Here is a 17,988-nt window from a genome sequence, read left to right as displayed (position 1 = left end):
TTATTTTTTAAAAAAATTAATTATTTTAATTTTATTTAAATATTAAAAATTAGGTGGATCAATTAAAACATCACATGTGCACACTTGGGTACACATAGACAATCATCCTTGACATTTATAAACGCCAATTTACTAACCGAAGGGGTAAATAGCATAACTGAAGTGAAGTTTGGGTAGTTTTACCCTAAAAATGAGTTTGTGGGATTAAGTGTGACAAATCGTATAATTCAAGTAGTTTTGCCACTAATATTTCTTTTAAAAATTACAAGGTCCAATCTAATTTATCATTTAACAAAATAAAAGATTCAGTCTAAGTACACATAATTCAAAATAGTTATTTTGGAAGGCCCCTAATTGGAGTTCAAGCTCGGAAGGCCCCTGATCGGCACATGTCAAGCTTGTTTTAGAAGTCTATGGAGGTACTTGATTAATTTTCGTCTGAGATGGATGTCGTTTGGATTCCTCTCTCCTGAAACTTGTTTGCTCATAAGCTTTCTCAATGGATGTTAAGTCAGTCGTTTTCTGCTTTTGTTTCTTTTGAGGATTTGGTTTCTCTTATGGTCATTTGAACTGGTTTTTGCTTGCTCTGAGTTTTTTTTTCTTTAAAGTTCCATTATTCAAAAAAAAAAAAAAAAATCAAAATAGTTATTTACCTAATTGTTAAGAGAAATGTTAAAAGATATTTATAATGTCTAGCATTATTGTGAAGTGTATTACTATTAGTGTAACTCAATATTAAATCTCACTTCTTTTATTTTAATAAATATTATAAAAAATTAATAACTAATTGTAACGCGTCACTTTATCATCATATTAGGTACCCTAATCACAATACTCAATTGATAATGTAGAGACAAATTGTCTACGAGCATATATATGCATGTAGAGATTTATAAATATAATATATCAAATATATCTGAAAAATGTGGGGTAGAGAATCCTCTATCATTTTTATTTTATATTATACTTTCCACTTGTAAGCTATATTGCTATATTTATCCCTCAAATTTAAATAAATTATTCACCATGTGCTAGTTAATGCTTTACATACATATATATTATATATAAATATAGAGAATAAGTCTGAAAATAAGTCGATTAAAGATATGTAAACATATAGATTGGTGATCAAAACATTTGGATCTGCAGATTTTGTAGTTTTTAAAGGCACACCCGACAATTAGATATGGAAGAAGAAACAATATTATCAGATTTATCATAATTAATTTGTTACAATAATGAATTTATATTGTTTTCTAGTTTGAGTCTTAATTAGATGAGAAAATTTGCATATAGAAATTGAGTTAATTTTATGTTTAGTTAGTACACTTAAAACATATTTTTGAGGGAAATGTGGATTGCTAAACTTGTATCCATATGCTTTTTTTTTTTTACATATGAGAATTTAATTTCTGAATCTAAATTGTTGTTATCTTTTTCAAGTGATGAGGTTGCAAATTTTTTCAAAAAGAAAAAAATAATACATATCTAGATAAATGAAATTTTATTTTAAATATATGATGTAATTGATATATATTGTAACTATCTTAAAAGATTTATTTGTGGCAAAAGCCTTTAATTGAAATCGGTTAGGAGGACAAATAGACTAGTTTTTTCTAAAAAACGACCTTATTAAAACCTTAAAAGTAAATTCAGTGCGGAGAAACTTTAAGAGAAAAAAAAGTATCAGACAATAAAAGAAATATCACTAAAATATTTACAAAAAGCAAGAATATCTTTAATAATACAACCTAGATAAGACTGATCAACAATATATAGACTAATTCGATCTAGGAGCTAGGCTTCTAAACCAAATATTATTATTAATAAAAATATTATTAATAATAACAAACAAATGTATGCATTGATCCGAGTCGAATTCAGCCTAGCTTTCAATTAATTATATAATCAATTAAGTAATTGAAAAATACAGTTTTATTAGGAACCTAGCTAGATGATGACACTCCATGTGCTATCCTCAGAAACGTACATACACATATTTATGAATCAATAATTCATATTAATAAAAAAACGACAAATTTAAGATAGGTAATAAACCAAAAACGATTTAATTTTCTAGATGCTCTTATGGGTAACAGACAAATTAATAAGAATAACAAAGAATTTTTATCCGAAAACTACATTACTGTGGTTCCTCATTAACATGTTTTTTCATTTACAAAATGTAGATAATTTGACATTAGACAATTATACATATCTATGCCTCTAGCTATAGGCTTCCTAATCTAATTGAAGTTAATTTTTTAATGTCCAAGTCAAATTCAGCCTCAAGTTTTTAATTGAATAATGGTCATGTTTAGCTTGTGTGTTTTATGAAATAACGAAACATATTGAGATTGATTGTCATTTAGTAAAAGCGCACGAAGACACAATCCAATCTCATCAAAATTCACATTGGTACAGTTTGACTCAAATTCTTTCTTTCTTTATTTATTTATCTATATTTATAAAGTTGTATTTTTTTTAGGTAATTATTAATTTTGGGAAAAGGGAAGTCTTGGTGGCCAAGTTTTGAAAAGCCTTCTTAAGAAAGCTTTGGAATGTCTTGGCCTCCAAGTTGTCTTGATGCCCAAGTTTTGTAACTCTATAAATATATGTTTTGTGTCTGAGAGAGAGAGGTGTGTGTGGAGAGAGAAAAATAGTGAGTTGTGAAAAGAGAAGTGTGTGAGTTTGTTATGTGGTGAGAGTGAGGAAGAAGCAAAGGGTGTATTGGGGTTTGGGTAGCGAGATTAAAATAGAGAGTATGTGTAATTTTGAAGTGATAAGTGAAATATATCTCTTTGTGGGTTTGGTAGTTTTACCAAACTGAGTAAATTGCTTTGCTTGGTTTCTTTGTTATTTCGCTGCGCTTGAAGTTTATCGTTTTTTCCAACACACATATAGCTACACAAGAACAAATGGTAGTAGACATCTTCACTATAATACTAATTGGCTAATTAGTAATTTTTTCCCCGAACTTTGACATATACCAAATTATGCCCCCTGAACTTTTTTTCTATTAAAAATTCTCCCTGAACTATTGAGATTGTTAAATTTAAGGACTTTTGTCCAATTTCATTCAATTTTACTATTTTAGGTACTAAATCATGCTTCCCAGACTTTGATATCTACCAAATCATGCCCCTCAAACTTTTATATGTATTAAATCATGCCCCCTGAACTTTCATTTATGTTAAATTTTTTTTACTAAAATTAGACAAAAGTTCTTAAATTTAACAATTTTAATAGTTCAGGAGAAATTTTTAACGCCCAAAAAAGTTAGGCATGATTTACTACATGTCAAAATTCGGAGAGAAAAATTGCTAATTAGCCATACTAATTTCGAGTATGTCAATTTATCCTGAGAAGAAGTTTCAATAAATTAAGAGTATGTTGTAATAAAAAGTAGTTGATGTGGTTACAACTTGTTAGTAAATGGTTACAGGTACTAATTTGTAACTAATTCTTTACTTACTCGGGTAGTATAAATTGAGTTTGTACTCATTCTTTTCATCCGAATAAGGAGAATTCTTTCCCTCTTTCTACCTTCTCGGTTCCATATAGCTAATTAGATTAGGTTATAAATTTTTTTTAAGATATGAACAGTTCTTGATAGAAGGGTCAAATTGGAAAGGATTTTGGATTTATTTAATTTTTTCTTTAATTTGAATGTAAGTTGATATATATATATATATCTACTAGGTTGATGTTACGTGCAATGTACGTATAATTCTTTTTTTTTAATTAGGTTTAATTAGGTGAAGTTAAGTGTAATACATGTATGTTTAATTTATTTTAATTAAGTAATGTATTTTTTTTTTTATTTTTGAAATGGAATTTGAGATTTTGATCTTTGATGATTTTTTTAGCTATTGCGGCTACATTGGTATGACTTTTAGATGTGATTATATATATACTTATTTTATATGTACAATAAAACTCAAGTGAGATATCTCGTGAATCGTTGTATGCCCAATTGAGTGGAATTGTCTAATATAAAATCATTTCAAGTATTTTAAATTTAAATTTAAATTTCTTAATAGAAAATACAAAATTTGTGGCATAAATACCTATTTTCTTTGACTTGTTGCTAATAAACACTCGAATCTTAAAATTTGCAGCAAAAATACCTAAAACCCAATTTCTGTTTTCTATGTAGGTTCATCTTTTAATAATTTTGTTAATTATTTCTAAAATGGCACATGTCATTCTCTAATTGGTCTTATTAACAAAATTGTTAGTTTTATTTTTTTTTATTTTGAATTTAATTTTCTAAATTTATATAATTAGTTGTTTATTTAAATATATTTTAATCATTTTTCTAAATATATTAGAAGTAATTAACACAAATATCTATATAATTTTTATTTTTAAATATATATAATAATATTATAAAATTAATTGTCTATCCTAAGGGCATCTAAAGATACTTTAGGAGAACTAGGCAATAAAACCTTAATATATATAAAAGAAAATCTCTAAACTGAGATTTGTAACTTCCTATCCACCAATAATATATAATAAAAAATATTTAAATATAAAATATTAAATTTTATATAATATTGTCACTTATATTTCTCTGATGTAAAGACTAGAACTTATCTATTATCGTCTTTATTACTGAAGGTGGCTATAGTATAGATGTGTTTATATTAGACCATACCGACCTTATAAAATTAAAACTAGGCATGTAATAGCTTTATAAAATCAAAACTAGTGGTATTGACCTTATAAAACCAAAAACTAGTCACACTGGCCTTACAAAACTAAAATTAACCATATTGGCCTTACAAAATCAAAACTAGCCATACTGGCATTACAAACACAAAACTAGTCATACTAGCTTTACAAAAACTAAAACTAGTCATACTAGCCTCACAAAAACCAAAACTATAGCCACATTTATCGTACATACAAAATAAAACTAGCCACGTTGGCCGTGCAAAATAAAACTAGCCACATTAGTCGTACAAAACAAAACAAGCCACAATGGCCTTACAAGATTAAAACAAACGAAACCTGCCCATATATGTGTGTACTTTTGGTGTATGATATATGTATTTTTTATTATACGGTATATCATTTTTTTTAAATAATATTAACTTCTATTTTTAATTGTACTTTTATTGACGTGACATACAATTTTATTAGCATGCTATATATTTTTATTTTTATTTGTTGTTATTATATATATTTATATTTCTATTGTATGGTATATATTTTATGTTATATGGTATATATGATTGATTATACAGTATATCATTTTATTTTAGATCATTCATGTTTAGTTTTTATTTTATTATATGTAACGGTGATATATAATTTTGTAAGTATGGTATAAATATTTTATGGTTGTATATAATTTTGTTAATATGCTATATATATTTTAATAATATTATGTTATTTTTTTTTATTGTAGGTATAAATGTTTTGTTGTATGATATATAATTTTTGTTGTGTATAATATATTATTTATTTAAGATGATATTTAGTTTCTATTTTATTATATATAAGGATTATATATTAATTTTTTTGATATGCATACATATTTTAATATAACTATATATAATTTTATTAACATGATATATATTTTTGAGTATTAATTTAGTATTGTTAAGATTTCTTTATAGTATATAATTTTATTACTACGGTATATTAATTTTCAGTGATAAGATATATCAAATATTATTATATATATTTAATGATCTAATATATTTATTCGTTTTTGTTACAATATATTATTCTACAATACTAAAAAAATTATACAACTTAAATATACATATTTACTACATATTATTATTTTAAATATATATAATAATTAAATTAAGTTATATAATTTTTTTAAAATAAAAATTTGTATTTATAGGCGACTAGGTGACATGTCAGATTAATCTGGCCTAATACGGGGTTAATCCCCATTAAGCTCACTAATTTAGCATTTTCAACACCAAGATTTGACTAGTTCCCTAAGTACAGGTCCTACCATGTGTATAAGAGGTCTTTAACATGTTTTTGGTCTCATCTTATAATACTCGAAGTACTAACGAAACTATTTTAGTGAAGATGTACTGATAGATGTCGATTTTCTCTAGCTGTAGCCTTTTAGAAAAAGTGTTTGTGTTTTATGTGAGAATAGTGGGTGCACGAATCTCCACATTTATTATGCTTTATGAGAGATTTATTTTTCCAAATGTACAGAGGGTTCAACCTGTGAGAATAGTGGATGATAAAGGATCTCACAATCATAATCCTTCACCAATTCTAGCCAACGTCTTTGTCTCATATTCAAGTCCTTCTGGGTGAAGAAATATTTCAGACTTTTATGATCAGTGTATATCTCACATTTCTCGCCATAAAGGTAATGCCGCCAAATCTTCAGCGCAAATACCACTGCTGCGAGTTCTAAATTGTGAGTAGGGTACCTCTGCTCGTACTCCTTTAACTGCCGAGAAGTATAAGCTATTACCCTCCCAGCCTGCATAAGCACACAGCAGAGACCCTGTCTCGAGGCGTCACAATATACCACAAACTTTTCCTTATCTGAAGGAAGAGTTAATACAGGAGCGGTAATCAAGCGTTGCTTTAACTCCAGGAAACTTTTCTCACACCGATCAGTCCAAACAAACTTTTGATTCTTTCGGGTCAGCTCCGTTAAGGGTACAACAATCTTTGAAAAACCCTCAACGAACCGACGATAATAACCAGCCAAACCTAGAAAACTTCTGACCTCTGTAGCTGACTTCGGTACTGGCCAATCCCGAACAGCTTCAATTATTGTCGGATCCACTATGATCCCATCTTTATCCACTATGTGCCCCAAAAATGAGACACGGGATAACCAAAACTCACACTTCTTAAATTTAGCATACAGCTTATTGTCCCGTAATTGTGAAACTGATCTGAGATGCAACTCATGTTCTTTATCTGTTTCAGATTACACCAAGATGTCATCGATAAACACGATCACACATCTAATCAGGTAATCTTGGAACGTCCGATTCATATAATCTATATCAAGTATACTACGTAGCTTTGGCCCATCTTTCACCCTGATGGTGATTCTTACATTTCGGACATTCAAGATATGACTTGAAAGAGGATTCGTGACCTTGACGGTCACCTCAATTTCCCCGATACTTTCTATTACTCCCTGATACTTCGAAAGCCTCAGCCTTCCGTTTGTAATCAGGGTTGCCACTGTCGGTCCCCTTACTGACGTTACCACTAGCAGGCGGATTCGATGTCATGACGGCATCCTTTGCGGTCTGCTCATTTATTACAAATTATTCAGCCTCCTCAACTGTAATACCCGGAATTAAGAAATGGATTAGCAAAACTCTAACTAGATAATTATATATAATGGAGGAATTATATTATTATATAATTTAATATATGTGATTTATATGAATTTTAATATATTAAAGACCCCGTTGGTGAGCCAGGGGCATTTTGGTAATTATGACCCGAGAAGGGTAAAATGATGAAATTAATTTAATTACGTGCTTAATATAACTATATTATTATATAGTATGCCTGTGTTGTCTTTTCAGATGTGTTCTGACAGGTTAGCGCGGTATAGTCACAACCGGGAATTTCGGGCCGAACCGGGTTCGGGCCCGAAATGTAAATTGGATTGATTATTTGGCATTATATTTGATGAATGATAATCTGAAATTTATTTGAAATTAATTGAGTATTGAAATGACTTATTTACCCTTGTGAGGGTGTAGGTGTGAATAATAAGCCATGAGGGCATTTTGGTCATTTGACCCCTATTTACTATGTTTGATTAAAATTGATTTTTGATGAAATGAAAAGCAATTTTCTGGTTTTTGCTTTCCTCTTGGCCGACCCCCTCTCTCTCCCAAACCCTCTTGTTATTTCAAGTTGAATTTGAAGAAAATTGGTGTGAATTGGAGCTAATTTTTGGAGCTTGATTGTGGGGATTATTCTTGCTTAGTCTTGAGGTATTCTCTACAGTTTTTAATTGAGTTTCTAATTGATTTTCCTTGCTGAATTTTATGCTTTAATAGCATGTATAGTTGATGTGTTCTTGTGTATGCATGTTGTTAAGTTTGGTGTTTAATCTTGGTGAAATTGCATGATTTAGTTGGGACTTATGTTTGTTGAGTTTGGAGTAAGATTTTAGGGTATTTTCTAGGTTGAAAATACATGTTTTATTTGGTCTTGAGCTGCTGAAAAATATTGGAAAAATGTTAGTTTGAAGCTCAAGTTTAGAGCTTGAAGTTTTGGAGTTTAAGGCATGATTTTAATTATTGTGCAATCTGAAATTATGGGGTTTATTGTTGAATTTTGATGCATAAATATGTGTTTTAGACCCTATAATATTTCCTAGCTGCTCTAAGTGGATTAATTGTGATTTTGGTTGTGAAAAGCAAGCTTGAGTTCATGGAACTCAAGCTTGGTGCTTTAATGGCACTTTTTGATTTTTAGTGCAATTGTTGGGTTTAAGTTGTGGAATATGTTTATTATGACATATATTGATGCTCTGGAAAGTTTGGGAATGTTTGGGGATGATTTGAGTGAGTTTTGGGGGTTTAAAGATTGAGAAATTTCGTGTTCTCTGCCCAGACAACCGGAATTCCGGTTGGTTCATCCGGAATTCCGGTTGGAGTTCATCGGGAAATGCTGAAATTTGTTTTGGCCATAACTTTTGACTCGGGACTCCGTTTGGGACGTTCTTTATACCGTTGGAAAGCTCTTTTCGAGCTCTATGTGATTATCTGTATTTGAAATGCCATGAATTTATTTTATGAATGTGAAATCAGGGGTTAACCCTATTTGTGAAAATCCCGGATTGTGTGTGACTAGGATTACCGGCACCTGGTCAGGAGCACCCGGGGATTTGGAATCTCTACTATTGCGGGACAACAGGTAAGACAGTGATTAGCACGTAGAGTATGCGCAGTGGCGCTTATGTTGAGAATGATATGCATGAATGTTTAAGTAACCGGGATTAGGGTTATTACCCTAATAGGAACGGTCTAATAGCCTAGGGTTATTACCCTAGTGATATATGTGTATAAATGCCATGCCATGTTAATTGAAATGAGATTTAAGGATTATGTGCTCAAGGCATAATCAGGTTGGACTCGGTACTCATAACCGAGATGAACCGCTTCTAAGGCCTTAATGTATTTAGACGTGTGAGAGTAACACGTGGGTCTACGTCACGTAGATTTAATTAGATGTGTGAGCGCAACACATAGGTCTACGCCACGTAGACATAAATGGGCATGATGAAATAATGATCAGGTCTGTGCTATACAGACATATGTGAATGAGCATAATATATTTGTTATGATTTATACTGTCTTGCTGGGCTTGGCTCACGGGTGCTCTACTGTGCAGGAAAGGGTAAGGCATTAGCTGATCAGCCATGAGTTTGTGGAGCAGGGCGAAGAATGTACATGTTCATGCCACTTCAGACCAAGCGGGTTATGGGTCTAACAGTGTTGACTTTTGTATTCTGTTTTGCCGCTTAGGTCGGCTAGTAAGAAAGAACTTGTAATAAGTTTGTAAATATTTTTGGGATCCCAACTATTTTGAAAAGTTTAAATATATTACAAGTTTATTTTCAGTCTGTTTAATATAAAAGTTTAAATTCTGCGCTATTTTAATTAGTAATCCCGGTTAGGGGATTAGGGCTTCATAAGCATTTTTGGGTAGCGTGCCTAATTATTTAGGGCGTTACAATTTGGTATCAGAGCGCCAAGGTTTTTAAACTTCCTGTAGACCGGCCGAACATGTACATTCGTCGTCAGAGATAGGCTCGACTCATGGTGCAGTAAGTATTGAGAGTAAATACTTGACTGTATGTGTGATCATCTGTTTACCGCTTTCCATTTTAGGCAGTATGCAAGCATCTAGAGTATGTATGTGTTATGTGATGCCATGCTATAAATGTTATTTGTTTATGTAAATATGTATGAGGTAAATAGATGAGTTAGGGTTTAAGGCAATAAGTGCGTAAGTGTGGTATTGGTGCTTAACTCGCTGGGGTTGTTGATTACAGGGGTACTAGTAATGGACCCTCCGCAATCATCTAGACCACAGGGCGAGCAAGTAGAGCCCGGGGTTACCCAAACCGATCCACCAGCACTGCCTCCACCTCCGCAAAATCCGGGGGATAATGCGGGGGCCGTTAATGCTAATCCTCCTGCTGACTGGCAGCAGATGTTTCATGAAATGCGAAGTGTCATACTTCGTCAAGAGGAAGAGTTGCGACGTTTAAGGAAACAAGCTGCCCCAGTGAATCAAGGGTTACCACCAGCTCCTGTGCCAGTGGTGGGTAACCAAGGGTATATTATGCCGCACCGGGACTCTGTGTTCGAGCGGTTTGTGAAGCTGCAACCTCCGGCTTTTCTGGGAGGCATTGATATTATTAAGGCCGATCAATGGATGAGCACTGTTACCCGTATCCTCGATAATATGGGGGTGACGGGAACTGAGAGGGTGAATTGTGCGGCCTTTATGTTTCAAGATCATGCCCGCGTATGGTGGGATATAGTGAATCAGACTCGAGATGTCAGTGTGATGACATGGGAAGAGTTCAAGAAACTTTTTGAAGAAAAGTTTTATAACGTTGCAGTGAGGACTTCACACCAAGAAGATTTTGTGAAGTTGACTCAGGGGAAAATGTCTGTGGCCGAATATACTCTGGAATTCGATCGGTTATCTAAATTTGCTGGTGATCTGGTGCCTACAGATTTTACCAGAAAGCAGAAATATGTTCGAGGACTAAATGCTACAATTAGTCGGGACTTGAAGATTACCACATCACATGACACTCTGTATAAGAGAGTGGTAGACTTGGCCTTAATTGCTGAGGAGGCCGAGCAGCAAGTAATGAAGGAGCAGGCTGCAAAGGATGCCGCCATGGCATCAAACCTTCCTGCTGGTGGTAATGTCAGTAAGGGGACCGACAGTGGCAACCCTGAGCACAAACGGAAGGCTGAGGCTTCCGGAGCTTCAGGGGGAAATAGAAAGTTTCGGGGAAACAGAGGTGGCCGTCAGGGTCGCGGGTCCTCATTCCGATCATATCCAGAATGTTCTAAATGCAAGAAGCATCATCCTGGTGAGTGCCGAGCCAAGGCATGTTTCCAGTGTGGCATGGTGGGCCACTTTATCAGAGACTGTCCCCAAGCCAAGAGAGAAGAGCCTAAGAAGAATGTTGCTCAGAACCCGGGGCGACTTTTCACTATAACTCAGGCAGATGCTGATGCTAGTCCGTCAGTTGTGACAGGTCAGTTATCTATTAATGGTTGTGCTTATACTGTGTTATTTGATTCGGGAGCTACTCATTCATATGTATCGAGTAGAGTGATAGAAAGTTTACATAAGCCATGTGATATTTATGTTTCGGGGTTTGGAACCCTGTTACCCTCGGGAGACCTGATAATATCCACAAGGTGGATTCGGTCCTTGTCTTTTTGGATTGACGGTTGTGAGTTGACCGCCAATCTAATTGAGCTGCAATTATCTGATTTTGACATAATCCTGGGAATGGATTTTCTGTCTAAATATGGAGCGATGATTGACTGCAAACGGAAGATGGTGGTGTTTGAGCCCGACGGTGCTAACCCAGCGGTGTTCGTGGGTAAAGTTCAAGGGGCACGCATACCGAGAATATCACTGTTGAAAGCTAAAGACCTGATGGGTAGAGGTTGTCTAGGGTTCATAGTTACTACAGTGGACACTAGCCAACCTGTGACATCAGGGCCTGAGAATACGAGATTGGTATGTGAGTTCCTTGATGTCTTTCCAGAAGATTTGCCGGGATTGCCACCTGTTCGGGAAATTGAATTTGTTATTGAATTGGCTCCGGGAGTGGATCCAGTGTCTAAAGCACCGTACCGAATGGCTCCAGCTGAGTTGAAGGAATTGAAGATACAATTGCAAGAGTTACTGAATCTGGGATTCATTAGACCGAGCTACTCACCTTGGGGTGCTCCGGTTTTGTTTGTGAAGAAGAAAGACGGAACCCTGCGAATGTGTATTGACTACCGGGAGTTGAACAAGCTTACCATTAAGAACAAGTATCCTTTACCTCGAATTGATGATCTGTTTGATCAACTGAAGGGGAAGACGGTCTTTTCCAAGATTGATCTTCGCTCAGGCTATCATCAGCTGAGAATTCGAGAGGAAGATATCCCGAAAACTGCGTTTCGTACTCGGTATGGACACTATGAATTTCTTGTGATGTCTTTTGGCCTCACTAATGCCCCGGCGGCATTCATGGATTTGATGAATCGGGTGTTTAAGGATTACCTGGATAGGTTTGTGATTGTGTTTATCGATGACATTTTGGTGTACTCTGAGACAGAAGAAGAGCATGAGTTGCATCTCAGAGCGGTTTTGCAAAGATTACGGGATCACAAGCTTTATGCTAAGTTCAAAAAGTGTGAATTCTGGTTATCTCGTGTCTCATTTTTGGGGCACATAGTGGATAAAGATGGGATCATGGTGGATCCGGCTAAAATTGAAGCTGTACGGGATTGGCCAGTACCAAAGTCAGCTACAGAGGTCAGAAGTTTTCTGGGTTTGGCTGGTTATTATCGTCGGTTCGTTGAGGGTTTTTCAAAGATTGCTGTACCCTTAACGGAGCTGACCCGAAAGAACCAGAAGTTTGTTTGGACTGATCGGTGTGAGAAAAGTTTCCTGGAGTTAAAGCAACGCTTGATTACCGCTCCTGTACTAACTCTTCCTTCAGATAAGGAAAAGTTTGTGGTATATTGTGATGCCTCGAGACAGGGTCTCGGCTGTGTGCTTATGCAGGCTGGGAGGGTAATAGCTTATGCTTCTCGGCAGTTAAAGGAGTACGAGCAGAGGTACCCTACTCACGATTTAGAACTCGCAGCAGTGGTATTTGCGCTAAAGATTTGGAGGCATTACCTTTATGGCGAGAAATGTGAGATATACACTGGTCATAAAAGTCTGAAATACTTCTTCACCCAGAAGGACTTGAATATGAGACCAAGACGTTGGCTAGAATTGGTGAAGGATTATGATTGTGAGATCCTTTATCATCCTGGTAAAGCCAATGTGGTTGCTGACGCTTTGAGTAGAAAAGGTCAGAGTCAGTTGAGTACTATGAAGCAAATCTCCCGACAGTTAGCAAATGAAATGACTCGAGCTCAGATTGAGTTGGTTGTGGGGCAATTGGCTAATATTACCCTACAATCCACTCTTTCAGAGAGAATTAAAGAAGCACAAAAGCAAGATTCAGAGTTGATAAAAACCCGAGCTAGGGTTTTGGCTGGGAAGGCTAGTGATTTCTCAGTAGATGAAACATGAATGTTGAGATTTGGAAGTCGAGTTTGTGTGCCTATGAATGAAAACATCAAGAAAGAGATCATGGATGAGTCTCACACAACTCCTTATTCAGTTCATCCAGGGTCGACAAAGATGTACCAAGACCTGAAAGCCATGTTTTGGTGGCCAGGCATGAAGAATGACATCGCTGAGTATGTTGCAAAGTGCCTTACATGTCAGCAAGTGAAAGCTGAACACCAGCGACCTGCAGGGTTGCTACAACCGCTGAAAATACCAGAATGGAAATGGGAAGATATAGCTATGGACTTCGTGGTAGGTATGCCTAGAACCACGGGACAATTTGACTCTGTGTGGGTCATAGTGGACAGGTTTACAAAGTCTGCTCACTTTTTACCTGTTCGGACGAATTTCTCCATTGATCGGTATCTTTGAATTATATGGTAGAGAAATTGTTCGTCTGCACGGTGTCCCACAGTCCATTGTGTCGGATAGAGATCCGAAGTTTACATTGAGATTCTGGGAGAGTCTGCATCGAGCTATGGGAACTCAGTTAAAGTTCAGCACAGCTTTTCATCCTCAGACAGATGGGCAATCCGAGAGGACCATTCAGATTTTAGAGGACATGCTACGGGCATGTGTGCTTGACTTTGAGGGATCATGGGTAAAGTACCTTCCCCTGATCGAGTTTTCTTATAATAACAGCTATCAGGCAACAATCGGGATGGCTCCCTATGAACTTTTATATGGAAGAAAATGTAGATCGCCCATTCACTGGGATGAAGTGGGTGAAAGAAAGTTCTTGGGCCCCGAAGCTGTTCAGAAAACAAGTGAGGCAGTTGATAAGATTAGAGCGCGAATGCTCGCGGCTCAGAGTAGGCAAAAGAGTTATGCTGATCCAAAGCGTCGAGATATTGATTTTCAAGTCGGGGACATGGTATTTCTCCGAATATCTCCGATGAAAGGCATAAAACGCTTTGGGAAGAAAGGAAAGCTTAGCCCGAGGTTCATTGGACCTTTTGAAATCCTTGAGAGGATAGGGCAAGTAGCGTACAGGTTGGCTATGCCCCCAGTGCTGGCAGCTGTACATAATGTGTTTCATGTTTCAATGCTTCGGAAATATGTCTCAGACTCGTCCCATGTTCTGAATTATGAAGCATTGGAACTTCAGCCGGACTTGTCATACGAGGAACAACCAGTGCAGATACTTGATAGAAGAGAAAAAGTCTTGAGAAGCAAGACAGTGGCACTGGTGAAAGTACTGTGGAGGAACAGTAAAGTAGAAGAGGCAACCTGGGAACTCGAGACGGATATGCAGCAGAAATATCCGGAGTTGTTCAGGTAAATTTCGGGACGAAATTTCTATAAGGAGGGGGTAATTGTAATACCCGGAATTAAGAAATGGATTAGCAAAACTCTAACTAGATAATTATATATAATGGAGGAATTATATTATTATATAATTCAATATATGTGATTTATATGAATTTTAATATATTAAAGACCCCGTTGGTGAGCCAGGGGCATTTTGGTAATTATGACCCGAGAAGGGTAAAATGATGAAATTAATTTAATTACGTGCTTAATATAACTATATTATTATATAGTATGCCTGTGTTGTCTTTTCAGATGTGTTCTGACAGGTTAGCGCGGTATAGTCACAACCGGGAATTTCGGGCCGAACCGGGTTCGGGCCCGAAATGTAAATTGGATTGATTATTTGGAATTATATTTGATGAATGATAATCTGAAATTTATTTGAAATTAATTGAGTATTGAAATGACTTATTTACCCTTGTGAGGGTGTAGGTGTGAATAATAAGCCATGAGGGCATTTTGGTCATTTGACCCCTATTTACTATGTTTGATTAAAATTGATTTTTGATGAAATGAAAAGCAATTTTCTGGTTTTTGCTTTCCTCTTGGCCGACCCCCTCTCTCTCCCAAACCCTCTTGTTATTTCAAGTTGAATTTGAAGAAAATTGGTGTGAATTGGAGCTAATTTTTGGAGCTTGATTGTGGGGATTATTCTTGCTTAGTCTTGAGGTATTCTCTACAGTTTTTAATTGAGTTTCTAATTGATTTTCCTTGCTGAATTTTATGCTTTAATAGCATGTATAGTTGATGTGTTCTTGTGTATGCATGTTGTTAAGTTTGGTGTTTAATCTTGGTGAAATTGCATGATTTAGTTGGGACTTATGTTTGTTGAGTTTGGAGTAAGATTTTAGGGTATTTTCTAGGTTGAAAATACATGTTTTATTTGGTCTTGAGCTGCTGAAAAATATTGGAAAAATGTTAGTTTGAAGCTCAAGTTTAGAGCTTGAAGTTTTGGAGTTTAAGGCATGATTTTAATTATTGTGCAATCTGAAATTATGGGGTTTATTGTTGAATTTTGATGCATAAATATGTGTTTTAGACCCTATAATATTTCCTAGCTGCTCTAAGTGGATTAATTGTGATTTTGGTTGTGAAAAGCAAGCTTGAGTTCATGGAACTCAAGCTTGGTGCTTTAATGGCACTTTTTGATTTTTAGTGCAATTGTTGGGTTTAAGTTGTGGAATATGTTTATTATGACATATATTGATGCTCTGGAAAGTTTGGGAATGTTTGGGGATGATTTGAGTGAGTTTTGGGGGTTTAAAGATTGAGAAATTTCGTGTTCTCTGCCCAGACAACCGGAATTCCGGTTGGTTCATCCGGAATTCCGGTTGGAGTTCATCGGGAAATGCTGAAATTTGTTTTGGCCATAACTTTTGACTCGGGACTCCGTTTGGGACGTTCTTTATACCGTTGGAAAGCTCTTTTCGAGCTCTATGTGATTATCTGTATTTGAAATGCCATGAATTTATTTTATGAATGTGAAATCAGGGGTTAACCCTATTTGTGAAAATCCCGGATTGTGTGTGACTAGGATTACCGGCACCTGGTCAGGAGCACCCGGGGATTTGGAATCTCTACTATTGCGGGACAACAGGTAAGACAGTGATTAGCACGTAGAGTATGCGCAGTGGCGCTTATGTTGAGAATGATATGCATGAATGTTTAAGTAACCGGGATTAGGGTTATTACCCTAATAGGAACGGTCTAATAGCCTAGGGTTATTACCCTAGTGATATATGTGTATAAATGCCATGCCATGTTAATTGAAATGAGATTTAAGGATTATGTGCTCAAGGCATAATCAGGTTGGACTCGGTACTCATAACCGAGATGAACCGCTTCTAAGGCCTTAATGTATTTAGACGTGTGAGAGTAACACGTGGGTCTACGTCACGTAGATTTAATTAGATGTGTGAGCGCAACACATAGGTCTACGCCACGTAGACATAAATGGGCATGATGAAATAATGATCAGGTCTGTGCTATACAGACATATGTGAATGAGCATAATATATTTGTTATGATTTATACTGTCTTGCTGGGCTTGGCTCACGGGTGCTCTACTGTGCAGGAAAGGGTAAGGCATTAGCTGATCAGCCATGAGTTTCAGGAGCAGGGCGAAGAATGTACATGTTCATGCCACTTCAGACCAAGCGGGTTATGGGTCTAACAGTGTTGACTTTTGTATTCTGTTTTGCCGCTTAGGTCGGCTAGTAAGAAAGAACTTGTAATAAGTTTGTAAATATTTTTGGGATCCCAACTATTTTGAAAAGTTTAAATATATTACAAGTTTATTTTCAGTCTGTTTAATATAAAAGTTTAAATTCTGCGCTATTTTAATTAGTAATCCCGGTTAGGGGATTAGGGCTTCATAAGCATTTTTGGGTAGCGTGCCTAATTATTTAGGGCGTTACATCAACAATTAAGGCTAGCTCTATCACTTTCTTGTACAAAGTGTCATATGAAGTGGTAACCTTCAAGTCCCGACTGATTGTGGCATTCAGTCCTCTCTTCATCCACTGCTTCGCCTTAATTATGTCAATACCTCCTAGAAAATTTGGAGGTTGCAGCTTCACGAACCGCTCAAACACCGAGTCTCAATGCGGCATAACAAACCCCTGGTTACCCACCACTGGCACAGGTGCTGGTGGTAACACTTGATCAACAGGGGCAGCCGGTTACCTTAATCGTCGCAACTCTTCTTCTTGACGAAGTATGACACTTCGCATTTCTTGAAACATCTGCTGCCATTCAGCAGGAGGATTAGCATTGCCAACCTCCGCATTAATTCCCCGGATTCCGCGGAGGTGGGGCAGTGCGGTGAATTGGTTAGGTCTACACCAAGCTTTACTAACTTGCTCTATGGTCTAGATGATTAAAGAGGGTCCACTACTAGTACCCGTGTAATCAACAGCCCCAGCGAATTAAGCACCAATACGACACTTACGCACTTAATGCCTTAAACCCTAACTCATCTATTTACCTCATACATATTTACATAAACAATTAGCATTTATAGCATGGCATCACATAACACATACATACTCTAGATGCTTGCATACTGCCTAAAATGGAAAGCAGTAAACAGATGATCACACATACAGTCAAGTATTTACTCTCAATACTTACTGCACCATGAGTCGAGCTTATCTCTGACGATGAATGTACATGTTCTGGTACGGGAAGTTTAAAAACCTTGGCGCTCTGATACCAAATTGTAACGCCCTAAATAATTAGGCACGCTACCCAAAATACTTATGAAACCCTAATCCCTAAACGGGATTACTAATCAAAATAGCGCAGAATTTAAACTTT

At 35.9% G+C, this 17,988-nt stretch overlaps 2 long non-coding RNA genes across 2 annotated transcripts; both read left to right on the top strand.

Annotated features, from left to right (window-relative positions):
• Positions 1 to 7,723: 7,723 nt before the first annotated feature.
• Positions 7,724 to 9,604, top strand: LOC133034683 (uncharacterized). The gene is made up of 3 exons (XR_009686075.1): positions 7,724 to 7,967; positions 8,833 to 8,895; positions 9,373 to 9,604. It is a non-coding gene; the product is annotated as an uncharacterized LOC133034683 (long non-coding RNA).
• A 5,593-nt stretch (positions 9,605 to 15,197) lies between these two features.
• LOC133034682 (uncharacterized) lies at positions 15,198 to 16,976 on the top strand. The gene is made up of 3 exons (XR_009686074.1): positions 15,198 to 15,339; positions 16,205 to 16,267; positions 16,745 to 16,976. It is a non-coding gene; the product is annotated as an uncharacterized LOC133034682 (long non-coding RNA).
• The last annotated feature ends 1,012 nt before the right edge of the window (positions 16,977 to 17,988 follow it).

The sequence above is a fragment of the Cannabis sativa genome, chromosome 2 (assembly GCF_029168945.1).
Source record: "Cannabis sativa cultivar Pink pepper isolate KNU-18-1 chromosome 2, ASM2916894v1, whole genome shotgun sequence".
Taxonomy (NCBI): domain Eukaryota; kingdom Viridiplantae; phylum Streptophyta; class Magnoliopsida; order Rosales; family Cannabaceae; genus Cannabis; species Cannabis sativa.
Note: the sequence above shows the minus strand (reverse complement) of the source record. Positions and strands in the feature narration are given on the sequence as shown.